This window comes from Galleria mellonella, unplaced genomic scaffold (assembly GCF_026898425.1).
Source record: "Galleria mellonella isolate WM207_F2 unplaced genomic scaffold, CSIRO_AGI_GalMel_v1 utg146, whole genome shotgun sequence".
Taxonomy (NCBI): Eukaryota; Metazoa; Arthropoda; class Insecta; order Lepidoptera; family Pyralidae; genus Galleria; species Galleria mellonella.
In genome coordinates, this window is record NW_026441999.1 from 5,662,825 (window position 1) to 5,668,419 (window position 5,595).

Here is a 5,595-nt window from a genome sequence, read left to right on the forward strand (position 1 = left end):
TTTGTAAAATGTGTTTTATTTTCTTGATCTAAAACTAAGTTCCGAGAGAAAGGTCACTGTTTAAATTTCAGATATAATATCATTGAAAGTATAGTAAAGTACAGAAGTATATAAAATGTTGATATTTCTTTTTGGCACCCGGAATAATATAGGAAATATTTAAACATATTTTCCCATTCTTCAGATTTGCTTTCTGGCGACACATTTGATGGAGTGGTAACAGTCATCTATAGATATGAATAGTACCATGCGATATATTAGCCCACTACCTATCCTTATAATCACTTAGTCCTACGTATTTCCAGTTTTATGTGTGTTATATATATGTGTATTAATATGGTATATTTGTATGTATTTATGCGTATATATGTATATGTATGTATATATATTTATATGTGTATGTGTATGTATATATATGTATATGTTTGGTTGTATGTGTTTATTTATGTATGTATATGTATATGACTATGCTGTCACAAATATTATTTTTTACAAATCTATCTTTTTTAACGCGCCACCTACCTACTTATGCTTTAATCCTTTCTACCCAAAGGTTGTCTGGAAGAGATTGCTTAGCAATAAGACCGCCTTTTGTACTACACTATACGTATTGAAAATTGTTTTAACAAATCATGTTATGTTGGTGCAATAAAGTGTTAAATAAATAAATAAATATTAATGGTATCCCACATGACAACTACAAAAAAGGGTTATAAAAATAAAACTAAATAAATAAAAATAAATATATACGAATAAATATAAATATAAATGAATAAATATATATGTATAAATATAAATATAAATGAATAAATATAAATAAATCTTGCCACATTGTAGAAATCCACCTAAGTCGCGTGCATACTTAAATTGGGCATGGCTGGAAGCTCCGATTGCATCAGACAATTTCGCACTCGGCCCTCCTTAAATACGGGTATGGGGAAGTGGGATGGGGATGAGGGACGACGAGTAGATACAATATCTATATTTATTTAAAAGTACCTTTAGATGTAACCTTATTTCCTTGACAGATTCCGGTGTTGAAGATACAAAAAATAATAAACGAAAATGATAATATAGAATTATTTATATCGGTTTTAGTTATACAGGTATTTACTTAAAAGAGTTGGGTTTTATATATATATATATATATATATATATATATATATACAGAAAAATAACAACACATGTAAATATGTATTGATATTTTTCTATTACAAAATTCTCGATTCGTGTTGTAGTCAAAATTCTTGACCTGTCAAAACCGTTTTTGACCAACCTGTTCAGTAAAAATTGCTTTCGACTGGTTAAGAGTTTTGATTGCAACATATGTACAAAATTTGTCTGCAAATACATTCATTATCATCATCATCATATCAGCCACTATCTGTCGACTGTTAAACATAGACTTCTGTAGACTGCCATAAGGAAGGCTCCAAAGCCACCTGCATCTAGTGACTCTGTAATGCATTTGAGGTCGTCACTCCATCTAGTGGGGATTGTTTCGCACTGCGCTCTTGCCGACATACACAGACCACAAGTGTATGTCGGCTTAAAACCTAGTGACCCGGAGGTTGTTGCCTTCGGAGTTGAAGCCGGGGTAATGGGGTACGCCCCGAGGCCGCTACCTCGCCCGCCCTCACCATCTGGCGGGCAATGAGAAGACTTGTTGTTCTGTTGTTCCGAAAAAGGTTGCTACTCAAGAACTTCTTCATCGTTTGTCGGTGCTTTATGACCAGCCCATTAGCACTTCAGCTTGCTTATTCTTCGGGCTATATCGGTCACTTTGGCAAGTACATTATTGCTTCTCAATATATAATATTGATTGCGTTATTTTTTTATTGCTTTTTTCCTTATTTATTTCCTTTTCGGAGACTTGTGACTTGACGCCTACGATTACTTCCTCAACAACTTTATACAAAATATATACACAGTCTTTTTCATAACGTCAATTTAATAACATTCAAAATTTACAAAAATGTGAAAAGTCTATTTATTTTAAATATATTTACAGTATTATTACAGGTTACACTCTAGGTTTGTTGCACGCGTCCGTGTAGCCTTATTTCAGGTTGTAGCTGAAAATCAGTGCTTTGCTTTTAAGCAAAACTATCACTGAGCTGTAGCCTATTTGGGTCACTGCGACACACTTGGTGAAAACGTATCTCCAATATTCATCTTTTATTTTATATTTGAAAAAATGTAAATAATCAGATTGTATAAATTTATTTATTAATTTACGTGTGTCATAAATGGCTCAAATAAAGTGTTTATCTATCTATCTATCTATCTATTTGTAACCCACTTAAAATATAAATGCCATAAAAAGGAATATTTTATATAATATTTTTCAGGTAATTTTTTATTATTTTTACTTACAACTCCAAAGCTCATAACCAAATATTATTATCTACATAACGTATATATATATCAATTGGAAATTCATCCTTACACCTTATAATCTTAAAGGTCATATACAGTGTGGTCTCAGAGGAATTTCCTTCCAGAAACAGTCAAGTTGTAGAGCAAGGTTTTCCCAAGGGAATATAATAACATGGGGTTCTTCTAAATATAATTAATTAATTAATTAGGCACCTTTTATGCAGGTACATTACATAGTGTGACATCGTCAATAATCCATTGAGAATTTGTGGTAATCACCGGTCGAATAACTCCACATGGTGGCGCCTGAACATTTTAAAAATCAATACATGAAATAAAAATAAAACTGGTCGCTGGTCTGTACATGGAAAATATGTAAGAAAAAATATTATAACTTTTTTGGGGCTTTATGAACGCCACAGAACCCAAATACAATGATATTTAGAATTTTTGTCTGTTTATCTGTTTGTCTGTATGTTTGTGCACGCCTATCTCAATAATAGCTTAACCGATTTGAATGATTTTCACTAATGCATTGCGGTCTGCTCTACTTAACATTTAGTGTTTGTTTTATTTCAATCGGTTCATAAATAAAAAAGTTATATATCAATCTAAAGAATCACATATAAAATGCTATAAAATAACCGATCAGTTAAATTGTCTGAAACTTTATAATACAATATAAAACCGGACTGCTGATGAGTTCCAATGGGAATGATATACGGGAACTGCATAGAAGCGAGCAACGCCGCGGGAAACGGGTAGTTAGTAAATATAAATGAATAAATACTCTTGAAGGTATATTACATAGCGACATCTGGTTTTATACTAATCAAAATTTGTACGAACTTAGAATGGCAAACAAGCTGACGGCCCACCTGATGGAAAGTGGTAACCGTCGCCTATAGACATGAGCAGTACCATGGACATAACAGAGTATACTGTTTCGCCCATGATACACCCCTCATGTGTTGCCATTCCTGAGGATTCAGGTGTTATTCCTCTGTACTCAGTAAATTCACGCCATATCCCACCCTTCAAACCGAAACACAGCCATGCAAACACAACTGCTTCACGGTTGAAACACGAATGGGACAGAGGTACCCAAGCAGTCGATTTTTGTACAAAGTCTCCCTCTGGATATGGAAGATATTTAAGAAAAATGAATATAAGAGATCTTAATAGGTAAGGGCAATAACCCTTAACAGGAACAGCACGTTTTAGAAATTTTGTCTGTCTGTATGTTTGTTCCGTATCAAACAAAAACTTCTACACGAAATTGAAAAAAAAAATGCAGTTTTAACAATTGCATTTCTGAACATTTAACTAAATTAAAAAATGATGTTTATTTTATCTTAATATGCCATCCACAAGGGGTATATTTTATTAATTGTTCTACATTTAAAATCTACGCATACGAAGTAGCGGGCAAAATGCTAGTCTGTAATATAAGTGTCGAAAGGAAAAAAAATTCAAAGACCTGTGTTCAACAGTGAAAGCTAACCGTTACGATGCTGATTATGGGCCCTTAACCTATTAACTCAACTAATGCTTGGTTTTAAGCCGCAAAGCGCACATGATGAAGTTGTTGAACAGTATATATCCTTTGTGGGTTCTGTATCTAAAATAAACATGATATTTAGTGGAAGTCATCCCACTAGTAATTAAATTAAACCTATTAATATTATAAATGTGAAAGTTTGTAAAGATGGATGGATGTTGCTATTTCGGTAAACATTATTTCAGATGACAGATTATATATATTATGGTCTCTCTTTTATCAGAACCACATTAACAGAATAGAAGCAATTCAAAAGCGCTTTGTTAGATTCTTGAGCACTAAGTTTGGTCTGAGAAGGAAACTTCATTCGTATGAATTAAGACTTAATCATTTCGTCATAGTCGTAGAATACTGACGGATTGTTATATGTAATCTTTGTCAGATCCGTCAGTATTCTACGACTATGACGATTTTAACATTAATTCTCTTATAAATAGAAGATCTATGTCTGATTTCATTACTCTCTATAAAATAATAAATTATAAATGGGACAGTAGCACATTGTTGAGCCTTGTTTCATTTCGTACAGGTAATAAAAGAATACAAAAATTATTTTATATACCGATTTGTAATAATAATGTATCGTATCACAATTCAATTATTCGCATGTGCTGAAAATACGAGGTTTGTCCGGAAAGTACGTATAAAAGTTTTTTAAAAATTTTGTCGTGGTGAAGAATCCAACGCCCCTCTCGCGCCAATTCTGGACGAACTCGTGCCACACGAGCTTTGAGGCGTCTGAGCACATCGACGTAGAATTTTCCATCAACTGTCTGGCCTGGAGGGACGAATTCTTGATGGACAATCCCCCGAACATCGAAAAAAACAATCAACATTGTCTTGACATTTGAGCGGGATTTTCTTGATTTTTTTGTTCGTGGTTCCCCGGATGTCTTCCACTCTTTGCTTTCACGGCCATTCTTGCCGAGTTTCGAGAGAAACTTGATTACGACGCGCTGCTCTTCAACGGAAGCGGGCTCCATGCCGACGGGGTTTCGTTAAGAGGTAACTTCACAGATGGCGTGACAAGCCAGTTCGCACCGCACGGCGGTCAGACCAGAACTGAAGCATTGTTAGGGACATAAGGAAGGGGTCCTGCGCTTACCTGGCCTCCCCACTCCTCTTTCTCGCATTCCAGAACACTTTTATACGAACTTTCCGGACAGACCTCGTATAGCAATGTATGCAAGGAACTTGATATTTTCCAACAATCCTTGCAATGTTACATTAAAACTGCCAATTTGTTACTTTAAATTTATAGCCGTCATTCTTTTAATGTACATAATATCGAATGTTATGCAGAGCAGTTATTGGAGTGTAAATTTAATGCCGTTTTATGTAATATTTATTTTATTAATGTATTAATTTGTAATCTGTTGCCTTGCTATAAATAAATAAATAAATATCAACTTCTTTGTAGACTAAATTCGTATTTTTAATTTAGCTTATCTCTTTGAACGTAGGATGTTATTATATTTACTGAATGTTTCATTATATATAAATGGAAATATGATTAATTGTATCTACAGTTAGGTATCTAAAAATTTTGTTTGAGAAATTGGTCTATTGATAGTGTGTTTCATAGTGGGAACGCAGTGAGATGCGGGTTCGAATGTTCGGATGTAGTTTCCGGAAGGGAAAACTTTTTAAACTAG